At 35.7% G+C, this 14278-nt stretch overlaps 2 pseudogenes; both read right to left on the bottom strand.

Moving 5' to 3' along the window:
• Positions 1-2630: 2630 nt before the first annotated feature.
• LOC114005186 (40S ribosomal protein S27-like) lies at positions 2631-7270 on the bottom strand (annotated as a pseudogene).
• A 3973-nt stretch (positions 7271-11243) lies between these two features.
• On the bottom strand, positions 11244-11830 carry LOC102496083 (60S ribosomal protein L19 pseudogene; annotated as a pseudogene).
• Between the last annotated feature and the right edge of the window lie 2448 nt (positions 11831-14278).

Genomic DNA, 14278 nt, shown 5'->3' with positions numbered 1-14278 from the left:
TATAAAAACTGGAGGAAATGCCTAGTTTGATCAACCTTTATTAATTTCTGCATGATTATTTATATCAACCTTTCTAATCATGCCATTTTCTTCAAATATTAGGAACAAGAAGCTCTCTTATTTCAGGGGTTTGAAGCAGGGTCTTAATATTAGTTGGACCACCATTTGGGATCTGAGTTGCTGATAGCTACTGGATGCTGCCACATTCTGAGAATCGTAAGCTCCAATATACCTTAATCAAGGAAGCAGTGATTTGTCTAAAATACTACTCCTTGGTCTGTCTTTATCTATGCCAAAGATTCCAGTTGCACACAGAACATAAAGCAAAATAATTATGTAAAACCACCTGAAATAAAAGGAAACATTATTTAGATGACCTTTATAATGGCATTCAATGTTATCTTAAAAGGGAAGATTGTCAGTTTAGAGGGACATCTTGACCCTGCATTTTAAGCGGAAGATATCCTTTGATTTTTGTTCTTGCTTTGTCAGTGATGATGACAAGATTTAACAGAAGGTAACTGATCACAATTTTCTCATGGAGTAGCCAAGAAATAAATAAAAATGTAGTTTCTTTAGCTTAATTCTTAGTTAATAACAGCCAGCTTGAAATAAAAATGACAACTGCCAAAACCACAGTTGGTATTATTTGTTGAAAATTTAAAAGCCTAATCTGAAGAAATTAGATGTTATAAGAAAAAAAGAAATAAAATGCAATACTGAAATTATACATGTAATTTACCTTTGTAAATTATATATTCACAAGTTGCACAAATTCATATTTGACTAAAAATTCAATAAATAGATGAAGTAATTTTTTCCAGGTCCCATGTTTTTATTTTTGGAGTGGTAATGCATGCTTTTGCATATGTATAAAATTGAAAAGACACAAAAGTATAGAGAATGAAAAAATTAACTTGATTCCCATGCTCCCAGCTACCCCTTTATCTTCAGTGGAAGTAGCAACTACAAGCAAGATACAATTGTACTATTTGACTAGAAATAGAATTGCTGTGTCAAAAGGGAAAGTCATCTTAAATTTTGATCAATCTAGATAAATTGCCCTAATTTACATTCCCACCAGCAGTGCATGAGAGTGAACTCCTACATCTTAGTTAATATATTTATCTTTGTAAAATTTATTGTGAAAATACATTTTATTATATATTTTATATGTATTTCTCTTACTATAAGAAAGGTTGTTAATTTTTCCATATGTTTAAGAGGCATATAAATTTCCCTCATTGAGCTGGCTACAGGTAACCCCATACCATTTATCAGTTATTCTGGAATTTTAAATGGCATATTTTTCATATATTAAGTTATTTTATGCACTAAGGTTTATAGATTTTATATTTTCTTATTGACCTATGTTCATACTCTAAGACTATATTGTTTTAATTATTGTAGATTTCTAATAGGCTTTAACATCTGATAGAGATAGTACTCTCTCATTATTGTCATTTTCAGCACTTTCTTGGTTATTATTATTTATTTTTTCCAGGAACCTTAAATTCAGATTATCTAGGCAAATACATGCATTCATACATATATAAATAAAACTAACTTCAATGAAGAAAAAAATATTGATAAAATTTATACCTGCAATATTAAATTAGACAAAGATAAGTGGGAAAAAATTCATAATGACAGAAGCAATTTCTGGTAAAATTTGACTTATATCTCATCTTTGTAAAGTTTCCTGGGATGTTATCTCAGTAAAAGTAACTTTATCAAAAATCAGTATATAATATGTGAAATGGCCTAATGTGACATTAAAGGATAGTGACAGAGATATTTGATTAGCTAAATGGGGGTCCTAAACATTTGAATAACAAAAGTTGATCATTATTGGAAATTTTTTTGTTTTTTAAAATTTCACCAGAAAGCATATGCACTGTCTGAGAGAGACAGAAAGAGAGAAAGCAAGAGAAGGAAAGTGAAGAAGCAATCCCCACCCCAAGGAACATACCAAAATCCCTTCTCTATTTCTCCACTTTGGCCACATACACACACACATCCAGGGGATTTCGCAAGTAGCTGAGTCCAGGACTCCAACCGTGCTGTTGGTCACATGGGATATAGATGCCTTAACCACCATACCACCACCTGGCCAAGCTCAGTTCTTAAAATAGTGAAACTATCCCTGGATTAAAAATGCTTGGGGAAAATAATGTTTCACCATTTCAGATGACATAGTTATAATATTTTTCACTGAGCTGAGGAATATATTTTGGTGAAAATTTAGAGAATTTGCTAGAATATTATACTATTGGTAATTACGTAGAGAGTTTCCATTTATTTCCCTTACAGATTAATAAAGCATTTCTAAAATCTTCATTTTGGCAAACGTAATATAAAGATGTCAGTTCAATAATCAGTGACTTTTTACTTGTTTTTGCTGAATTTGTAATCTTCTGTCAAATAATCATTCTGTGTCAGTGGTGATCTCACAGCTGATTGCCACAACATAGGGCAAAGAGTCCTGAAGTTAGAGTCAGAAGACCTGGCTTTAAACACTCATTTCAACTTCTGCTAGATAATATTGATTGGGAATTTTTATATATATCCAAAATGTGTTTATTGGGGTGGTTTCCCACTCATCTTGAGTCAGGATGCTTTTCGTACTGCTTCCTCCTGAAGGAATATCCTTCTGTAAGCCTCGCTTTTCCTCCTGTAGGCTGACAGAGGACAGAGGAGCACCCAATGCACAAAACTACCGCTTGTGCGTGGCTAAAGAGTGTGGTGATTTTACAGCATCCTGGGCACTTCACATCCATGAAATAGGATTCAGGCTCTGCACTAGGCACTTCTTATATTTCCTCTCCTCTTCTGGAGAGGGATGAAAGAGGTCCTTTGCAAGAGGCATGTCCTTGTGGGAAGGTTATCACCTCTGGAAAGGCAGGATTTTCTTAATTATTCTGATCCTGTGTAAAAAGATAATGAGATTGTTGTGAGAATTATACAAGAGAACTTCAAAAAGTTCATAGAGATTAAATTAAAGAACACATTTATTTCATTGAAGAAGGAAATTTAAAATTCATGCATAGCTTTTTGTCATATGAACTTTTTCTTTAATCTCCAGAGTGTGGGTGCACTCATAAGAGAGGAAAAACACCCTCCCCCAATGAGGTCCTTCTCCTCCACTTCCCCATTCTGTCAGATTTTTGGGAACATACACACACAAATTCCCAGTGTGTTTTTCAAGCTGCCAAGACCAGATCATGGTCATATGAAATCTGGTTCCCTTTTGGCCAAGGCTACAAGGTCAGCCTTCCATGAACTTTATGAGAACCCCTCGTATAATATTATGATATAACACCCTACTAAATAACACAACATTGCTCAATGTATATTTACTGAATAAATCAATAAATGAAGAGAGAAAGGAATTAATAAAACCTTTGACACACATCAGCAAGGCATGAATTTCCTGTACTGGCCCAGTTGCATTCTCCAACTTCTCCCTTGCCACAGCTGGTGCATTATTGTCAAAACCCAGGCAGGCTGGTTAGTTCCAAAAGTTACATCTAAGATCACGTACGTGAGAAAAAGCAACTGATCCACCTAGTTATCAAACTCAATTTTTTCTACATTAACATAATTTCCTAATCAGCTAGGTAAATCTAAACCTAGAAACATTTTATTGAAGTATAAACGATTCTCAGTGGAATATTGACATCATTTACCTCTGACACTGAACTCAATTGCTTTCAGACTGACACAGAATTTCACAACTGTGAATTGGCCCTTTAACATTTATGAAATATTAATAAGGTGTTTTTAAAGAAATTAATACAAAGTTTTCATTTTATAGGTTCTTGGAATAAGGCTCACTTTAACAGATTTTAGGAGTCTTTTTGGGTTTTTGTCTTTTAGTGCCTTAAATGCATCTGTTTACCCCTCCCAGTTTGGCAATAATGGATCTATGAGTAAAAATCACCTCCTTAAAGTCCCTACCTCCTGATACCATCACCTTGAGATTTCAACATGTGAATTTGAGAGAATACAAACGTTCAGCTCATACCACCGAGGCTGACACTAGCCACATGCAGCAGGTTTGATATAACCCAGCTCATTCTAGACACTACAACCCAATGACAATGGAGCATAAGAGCCACTTTCCAGTCTAACTAGGACTGAGCAGAGGCTTGTTGGGCTGAAAAACATACTCTGAGCATTCATTATCCAGGAAGGCAGGGACAAACATGGAGAATTTTTGTTGCTGTTGTTCAATCTAAATGCTTCATGCCTGGAGATGTATAAATGCAATTGCACCTTTTCTTACACTCTCTCCTTTAAGATACATAAATTTTAAAGGAAAAAATAAAAACTAATGAGTATGTTTCAGTATTAGATATCGAGAGGCTTCTGGGTTAAGATGGCAGGCTGAAATACACATTACAGTTTGCTCCATATGAAACCTCACTGAAGCTTCACTAAAGGAAATTCTTTCTTTGTTCATTTTAGAGCACGTGTGTGTATGCATGTGTGTGTGAGAGAAATGAGCACCCTCCACAGGGTCTAGTCACACCATATCCCCTTCCTCCAGTCCTCCAGCCCATCAAACCCTGGACACTCACACCTATGCATGGTGTGCTTCTGACTAATTGAATCAAGGATTTGAACCTTGGTCACCACGTTGGTTCTGACTTCTTTTGAACAGCCTATTACCACTGGACCACAGAATTGGCCCTAAAGGAATATCTTCAAAAAACAAACCTCGAAGACAGGGAGAACAAAAGAAAAAACATAACAGCCAAGATGTGGAATTAGAAGTCAAATGGTCCAGTAGCCCCTGACAACCAACACAGGAGAGCCAAAACCTGAACTTGTGGTAGAAAAATCTGAAGGCCAACATGATTTGTACCAAACTATCTTCCAAAGGCATAGGCACTTCTAGTGCTGCTATTTCTACTACTATTTCTATTATTAGTAGCATGGGGAGGCAGTCCCTGAATTCAGAAATAAATTTGTTGGTAGCTGTTTGAGTGCTAGTGACATGCTAGCAGAACTATTGGGTTGTCAGAAAAATCATGAAGTGTTTTCTTATGCAAAAATGCAACACGACTTCTCCAAGCACCCAAAGAACCTGGTGTTGATGACAGTTCTTTAAAAATGCACCTTATTTAGGCAGATTAATTGTAGAAAGATGAGCTACTACTAGATGGAGCAATTACAAAAACACATAGACACACCAGGCAAATGAATTACAAACAGGTATCCTTCCTGAGGTCCATTTCTCAGGGGAAAGTATATAAGCTGAATTTGAGCATACTTCCTACCCTTCCTTTTGCTGCTATTTTAGCAGGTAGGTTTTTTGTTTGTTTGTTTTGGGGTTTTTTTGGTTTTTATTTTTTTAGAGAAATTTTTGCTACAAGAGCATGTGCACTTGTCAAAAAGACAGAGTGAGATAGACAGAAAGTGAGAAACCACCCCCTGAGGGATGATCATGCTGCAATCCCTTCTCCTCCATTCACCTCTTGGGACCTTGGGCATGCACGTACACATACTTGGCATGAGTTTTAAGCCACCAGGTCAGACACGCAAACAGTGGTCAACTATGTGGGAGTCCAGCAATGTAACCATAATGCCATCTGCTAGTCCTAACCAAGAATATTTTTGCAACATAAATACTATAGCATCCCTATCCCCCTTCCACATTCTGCCCCTCTAATAGCTATCTCTCTCCCATCCCGGCAGGGATACATTTATAACTTTATCAATTTCCTCAGAATTGGACCTCGCAAATTCTCATATAGGAGATGACAGTGAGTTACTGTTCAATTCTTTTTTTGGGGGGTGGGGTGGTGGTGGTAATCTTATAGGAACAATTATATTTGTGCTTTGTCCTGTATTTATTTTCATTTTGGTATCTATAAATACTTGATTATATTTCCTAAAACTAAGGATTTTTCTATTATTTAGTCACAACACATTTAACAAAATCAGAGTATATAATATGTTGATACAATATTATCATCTAACATATATTCCAAATTCAAATTTTGCTTGTCATAAATACAAGTTCATGGCCAGCCCCATTAGTCTAATGGTTATGGCAGACACATTTCACATGGCCCACCATAGGTTGAAAACTCGTACTGGCAGTTTGAAAAATAGACCAGGCATATGTGCATACAAGCTCCCAAATCCCTGAAGGATGGAAAATGGGGGGAAATGGAGGAGAAAGGTACAATCACACCCTACTAAGGAGTGTTTTCTTCCTCTCGCTTTCTTTCCCTGGTGAGTGCATAAACTTGCAATTTTTTAAAAAATTCCTTTTAAGCTTCTTTTTTTTTCTTTCTGGATTAGGATTTTTTATAGGATTATGAATTTCCTGTCATTCTAAAAATGAAAAGCATCTTGTTTAAGACATTTTTACAGATTCCTGCAATCTCAGAGAAAGAAGGAACAACAGGTATATTCTGTGATCCCAGAAATAGAAGGACCAACAGGTGGGCCAAAACCAAGTTGCTTGGCTTGAAGTCCTCAGTTGAGACTCATGCCCAGCCTCCTGTGGAAGAAAAGGGGCTCTCTGACCTTCAAGGACCAATACTTGGTTTCTGAAATACCAAGAAAAGAAGGAACAACAGAGATACCTTGCAATCCGCAAGACAGAAGGGCCAACAGGCAGACCTAAGCCAAGTCACTTGGCTTGACCTCATCAGCAGGGACCCCCCACACAAACACATCAGTCTGCTGTAAGGGAGGAGGGGCACTCTGGCTCACAATGGTGGACTTGGGTACTAAGGGAAGAGGTGTACAACCTTTCATTCTACCTGTCAAATTTTTTCACATTGGGAAAAGTTAGGTTTGGGTATACAAAAAACAAACACCTGAAAAACAGAAAACTGGAATTCTTTCCCCATAACTTCCTTAGAATTAAATGAAAAAAAACTCTCCTCTGAAAACCTGAACCCAATACTCCTATGAGTGTAGATTCCATACTCCTAGCCACAATAGAGGAGGGAAATTGGCACAGAGTTTATGCAAATCATAGGAAAGTGCAAAAGCACACACCTACCACGACAGATTCCAAAGAAGTAAGAAGATGTGAGTATGCCACCAGATAACTAAAAATCAAACCATAAACCCAAGAAATATCAGAAAATCATGGAATACCTCTCCCTCAAAGGGGCATAACTCAACAACAATGGATAAAACACAAGAGATCACAGAAATGTCAGAAAATCATTCAGAATATTTGTTTTTAACAATACTCACTGAGACACAAGAGAAAAGAGAGAACTAGAACTAACTCCAGAAGATGTGAAAACCTTTCCATGACTTGAATGATGGACTCCATAAAGAGGTAGACACACTGAAAAATAATCAAATAGAATTTATGGAGATAAAGAATGTAATGCAGGAAATCAAAACCTCCCCTCTAAAGTATAAATAGCAGATTAGGCCATGCAGAACAAAGAATCTCTGACCTTGAAAACAAAACCTCCAATTTAGTTGAAGTAACAAAAAGGAATAAATGAATAACCATTAAATATGAGGACAGTACACTGGAAATCCTAGTCACCATTAAAGACTGAATAGTCACATAATAAGTACCCAAGAAGGCTAAGATATAGGTTTAGGCATAGAAAGTATATTTCATATTAACTAGCTGAAAACTATCCAAACTTAGAGAGGCATGCAAACATACAAATCCAGGAGGTACAAAGGATATCAAATACACATAACATAAACAGATCCTCTCCAAGACTTATTAGAGTCAAATTGGTAAAAATCAAAGACAAAGACAAAATTCTAATAATGGCAAGAAAGAAATGTCATTACTCAACAAAGGTTATCACATTAGATTAACATCAGACATCTGAGCTGAGTTGAAACAATGCAGGCAAGAAAAAAATGAGAATACATATTTAAAACTCTGAGAGAAAAGCAATTTCAGCCAAGACTACTATACCCAGCAAAATTATCCTTCAAATGGGAAGAAGAAATAAAATCATTCCCAGATAAACAAATGCTGAAAAAATTCACCAAAATGACACCAGCTCTCAAGAAATACTTAAGGGACTGCTTAATGAAGAAAGCTAAAAGGAGAGATATAGAAGTAAGAGAATACCAAAAAAATTTTAAAAGGGTAAGTCTATACATGCTGATAATAAAATTGAACATTGAGACTAAATGCAGATTCAACTATTTTACACACAAGCAGGTTTAAATACGAATCCACTGGAACCAGCAGGTAGTATGGTGGTTATGGCTGGGGACTCCCATATGATCAACTGTGGTTCAAGTCCCAGATCTGATGGCTTAAAACTCATGCTGGGTACCTATGCATGGATTCTCCAAGTCAGGAGAGGAGAATAGAGGAGAAGAGATTATAGCACGGCCATCCCTTATGGAATGCTTTCTCATTTTCACTTTTTCACTTTCTCTATCCCTCTCTCTCAGGCAAGCACACACTTATGGCAAAATCTTAAATATATATATATATATATACACACACACAAAATAGAATATATATATTCCAATTATTTGATAAACAGTTCTCTCCCCACATTTCAATTTACATATTCATTATAGCTACTACTATTGTATAAAACTAGATAATAAAGGATAAGTATCAGATGTGATAGATGAGTCTTTCTTTGGAATTAATTTTTAAAAAATGAGGGCTAGAGTTCATAACTTTGAAAAGCCTATAAAGCACCAAAGACTGGCTTTACCATGTCTTTACTTTTAAACATCACTTTCCAATTTCGTTTTATTTTTGCTTTTTTGAGCACTTTTTTTTAATACATAGTACAGTACTTTGGTTTCATGATAACTCACTGTGTGTTATAAATTCCAATTTCGTTTTATTTTTGCTTTTTTGAGTATTTTTTTATGCATAGTACAGTACTTTGGTTTCATGAGAACTCAAGTGTTCTTTTTCTGTATCTTTCTACTGAGTTATTGTTATGTATAATTTTGTCTGTCTCTAACTGGACCAATGATTGATCATCACAGATTTTTTTTCAGATTATAAGCTCATCTCCTACAATCCTCTATGCAGAAATTACACATTCTTCTTTCACTGGCTATGCTAAAATTACCTTTGTTAATTTATGAGATAGCTTGTTGCCTGACTTTTAATCAATATGTTTTTCTTTAGAACTGTATCTCACAGTAACAAATATTATAGACAATTTAGAACACACTTGCAGAACACCATTGGAGCAGTTTTAGAATGTTCACAGCATAGTAAAATGTTGGATATTGAAGGTGGGGAATATGTTTATATTCTTGATTTCTTTATTAAACATCATATAGACCATTTTATACCTACTAAGATGTGTAATGATTATATATAAATCAAAAATTACAGTACATATTTAAAGAGAAAAAGTAAATACATTTAAGTAAATAAATCCAGAAAAGTATAAAACAGATTTTATATATATATATATATCTTTCTAATAATTATTTTATTTAACTTTTACTTATTACTATCATTATTATTTTCCAGTTTGATCAGAGATAGACAGAGAGAGAGAGAGATGAAGAGACATAGAGAGAGATGAAGTGAGAAAGCAAGCCTCCAGGTCCGAGACTTGAACCGTGGTTGGCCATGTGGGAGTCCAGCACCTTTAACCACCATGCCACCTGCCGGCCCCCAGATTATATATTTTTTAAAGAATTGTTTATTCTATTTAACTTTATTTATTTTTTTTTATTTGTTGAATGAGAGAGAGGAAGCTAGCCACCAGGTCCAGAACTCAAACTGTATAGTCAGCCATGTGAGAGTCCAATGCCCTCAATCACCATCCCACCTGCAGCCCCAAAACAGATTATATTTTTTTAAAAATCCAAGACAGACAAATTGAGAAGGGATTATGGTGTGACCATGTCCCATTGGGAGTGGTTTGTTCACCCTATCCTTTGTCTCTTTGTCTCTGGTGAACATACACATCCTCTGGTAATAATAAAAAAAATTTAATTAAAAAAAGACATTTTTACAAATAGTAAAGCAACAAAGAAATTAAAGACTGTATTTAGCACAAAAATCTGTGTACTGGTTATTTCTGGGAGGTGTTGGAGGAGCTGGGAAGGAGGGACATTCAATATCTTCTGTGGTACTAAGAATAATTGATTTCCCAGGTAACAGTTTTACAAATATTCATATTGTCATTATTATTTAAGCAGTGAATATTCATGATTTATACTTTCTACTTTCTTTTTAAGAGAAATAATGGGAGAGTCTGTGTTAGGTGTAGAGGAGTTGAGCTACTTTTAGTTAAATGGGCTCATATTACTCAGTTGATTCCACTGAAGAAAAATTCTGTCTTTTCTTAAATATCATCTAGTGTCACAGTAGAGGCATGGTCTTTCTGTAAAGCATCTTAAAGTTATGGTAGCTCTGGTCTCATCACTCCTAGCTTGAGACTCTGAGCCTCTTTTTTCCTAATCTGAAAAATTAAGACTTCATCGACTTCAAAACTTTCATAAAGATTAAAAGGGTAAGTGTGTATAGCACCGAGTTAAGTGCTTTATTCAAAGAACATTATCCAAAAATATGTACTTTTTAAATTTTGTCTATCTTATCTCAATTTATTAGTAAACTAGTTTAACATGTAATAATATTTTAACTAGTTTTTATTACTGATTTTTATTCCCCAAGCCATTAATTTTCCCTCCCTCTTAGTTATATAGGAAATACGATCTTTTTATACTGAGATGTAATTCTAACTCTGATTTATTTTGCTGTATTTTGTCCTGCATGTTATACAGCATTTCCTTCAGTTGAAATCACATTCGGACATAGAAATTTCCATTATTTTCATCTACACCCTGATCAGATGAATGTATGTATCTCTTGATTTCACTACTATAGATATTTCTTACACTGCTTTAATTTTAATATTGGCTCCAGAGTCAGCATCTAGGTTTTCAAGATTATGTTATATGTGAAGTGAGTGGCGGAGGTTTTTCTGGGTTTCGAATATTGAAAGTATTTGGCAAAGATTGTAAATACCTGTCCCATGAAAATTCTACAGAACTAACACCTAAAACTGGACAGCGTATTTGTGTGTGTGTGTATGTGTGTGTGTGTGTGTGTGTCAGAGTATATACCTGGGGCTTATAGATTTTTTATTTATAGATTCAGTTACTGAAATTATTATCTGTCTATTCATCATCAAATATTCTTTTATTTTTCCAGACAAGCAGATAAAGGCTTATTTAGACGATTATCTGAGTAACTGCCAATGCCACTATATACAGACAAGAGACGGGGTGATTTATTTCTTGGTCTCTTCCTCCTTGAATAGTCTTGATGAAGACTTCCTTCTTGGCCGGAGGCACTCTTCGCTGGGCTTGGGGGTTTCCTTGGTCTTAGACTTGCAGGCCTCAGCCTGGCCTGCTGGGAGCTTCTTGCTGGCATTGTCTGCCTTCAGCTTGTGGGTATGCTCCATGAGAATCTGCTTGTTCTTGAACTCATTCCCCTTCACCTTCAGGTACAGGCTGTGATACAAGCGGCGGTCAATTTTCTTAGACTCCCGCTATCTTCTGAGCAGCCGGTGCAGAATCCTCATTCTCCTCATCCAGGTCACCTTCTCTGGCATTCTAGCATTGGTGGTACCTTTTCACTTACCTATGCCCACATGCTTGCCCTTCCTGCGGCCGAGGTGTTTTTCCAGCATTGAGCCCTGGTATGGACAGTCACAAGCTTGCGGATGATCAACCTATCCTTGAACAGCTTCCGGATCTGATGACGGGAGTTGGCATTGGCAATTTCATTGGTCTCATCAGGGAACAAGCAGACTTTCTTTTTGCTACAGCGGAGGACTCTAGAAGCAAGCCTCTTCTGAATCCTGAGCATGCTCATGGCTGCATGCGCGGCGCAGAAAGGCCATCATCAAATATTCTGAGGTTATCCATTTTATCTAAACTTTTGAAATATTACCATAAAATTTTAACCATACTATTCTTTGTTTTAAATCCCTGCTTTCCCAAAATTACAAAAATACTACTTTCCCATTTTTGTCCCTACCATTTGTTCATCTCTCTTTTTGTTAAATCTTATTGGATTTATCTATTCTGGTAGGTTTTTGAAAAAGCAACTGTTAATTTTAGTTATTGCATCTTTTCTTTTTTTATTAAGTTCTGTTTTTAATATTTCCTTCATGTTTTGGGTTAGAATATTTGATTATTCTTTACCCAATTTTAAGTTACATGTGTAGGTCATTAATTTCAACATTATTGTCCTCTTCAGTATTTTGGGTTGAGAGTTTCCTTGAGCATAATAATTTAGATGTAACCTAAAAGTTGAATATACATTTTTCTCCTCATTACATTTGGTTCTAAAGACATTCTAGTTTCCATTTTTAACTGTTCTCTTTTCCTACAAGTATTTTTTTATGCAAACTTTTACATTTCTAAATATATAGTGCTCTTAAAGTTTATTTTTTCTTTATTCATTAGCGTAAGGAGACACTAGCGCACAACAAGAGAGAAAGAGGAGTCACCTCCACAGGGTCTGGTCACTCCTGGATCACCTTTGTCCAATCTGCAAACTTATCTGATTTTGGGCAATTGCCACAATGCATGCCATGTTTCAGGCATACCAGGATGAGGTTTTGAACTGCAATGGTCATTATGTGGGATCCAACTTTCCTCGAGCAGTGCATTACTACTGTGCCACTGAGCCAGCCCCAAGGGCTTTTTAAAATCACCTTTTGGTTACTGATTTTTAAATTAAAAATTTCAGAGAACACAGTGGGTCCGATGCCAGTTTGGTAAAATATATTAAAACATGCTTTATGGTCCAGTATGTAATTATCGATAGTTTTCACAAGTATTTCCTGAGTGGTTAAAAATCATATTTATTCTTCCGTTATTATATATGTCCTTCAGATCAAGCTTATTAGTCATATTTTTCACATGTTCTATATTCTTTTTTCTCTATGTTACTGGCCAATTAGTAAGATTTAGGTCTCATCTTCTCCTGATGAAATCATAGTTTGTCAATCTCTTTGGAACTTTCCAATTTTGTTTTAGCTATTTTGAGTCTACATTATTCCTGCACTTTTTTTATATGATGTAAGAATCTCTTATTACACTTATTGTGATTTAGAAAATTTGGATTTAATTTTTCCATCTCATTTTGTAGTTTCTTTTTAGCTTCTATGTACATGCTTCTTTTTCTTCCCACTCCCTATTTTGTGCCTTATTTTAATTTGCTTCAAACTTTCACTGCATATTTCACTATCAAAGGGGCTAACAGGTGATATGATGGTTAAGGTACTGGACACTCCCACATGGCTGACCATGGTTCAAGTCCCAGACCTGTGGCTTGCTTTCTCTCTCTCCTTCTCTCTCCCCCTCTCTCTCCCTCATCAAATTAGAATAAATAAAATTAAATATAAAAAAACAATTATTTAACAAAAAAGTTAAATATTTCTATTGTTTCAGGAGTTACCTTAAAATTTTATCATATTTTCTCATATAAATCAGCCTAAATGTAGTCAACATATATCTCTCTCCAAATATATATAAAATGAATGAGAGCCCAATAGAGAGAGAGTGAGAGAGAGGTAGAGAAACAGTTCCCTAGCTTCAGCCTCAGATCACAGGAGCATCCATACCCAGTGTATTGAGAGAAGTCTCTGAATTCAAGCCAGCAACCTTTCCATGTAGGTCTGCCACAAAGAACATCAACGTTCACCACTGTACCACCATTTGGCTCCTTAAGAAGTGTTTAAAACTCTGGTTATTCTCTTTTGTCTATCTTTTAACCAAAATTTTTAGCACTAAATTGTTTTTAGATTTCAAAATTGGTCCCAATGGTAGTTGATTTTCAGCCTCTGGTCACATTTAGTTGTATGAATTGCCAGTTTATTTGTTCATTTTTCCACTTTGCATCTTGGTCTTTTCTAGTGAATTCAGTTTCATTTGTTCCATATTGATTCATATCCTACAAATGTGAGCTCATTAGTAAATATTCAATTTTTCTTTATGCAAAAGTGTCTTTATGTTTTTGAGAGAGAGCGAGAGATTTTTGCTATAGGATGTGGGCACTCGCTAGAGAGACAGAGAGAGAGACAGAAAGTGAGAAATCACCCCCCAGGGGGGATGGTCATGCCACAATTCCTTCTATTTCATTCTCCTCTCAGGATTTTGGGTACATACACACATGCAACTGGCAGGAGTTTTAAGCCACCAGATCCAGGACTTGAACCCCTGTTGACTACATGGGAGTCCAGCAATGTTACCATTACGCAATATGTTGGTCTCAATCTAAAGTGTCTTTACTTCAGTTTGTTTGAGTGATAGT

Source organism: Tupaia chinensis, unplaced genomic scaffold, assembly GCF_000334495.1.
Source record: "Tupaia chinensis unplaced genomic scaffold, TupChi_1.0 Scaffold143247_2, whole genome shotgun sequence".
Lineage (NCBI taxonomy): Eukaryota > Metazoa > Chordata > Mammalia > Scandentia > Tupaiidae > Tupaia > Tupaia belangeri.
This window is presented reverse-complemented; position numbering and strand designations above follow the sequence as displayed.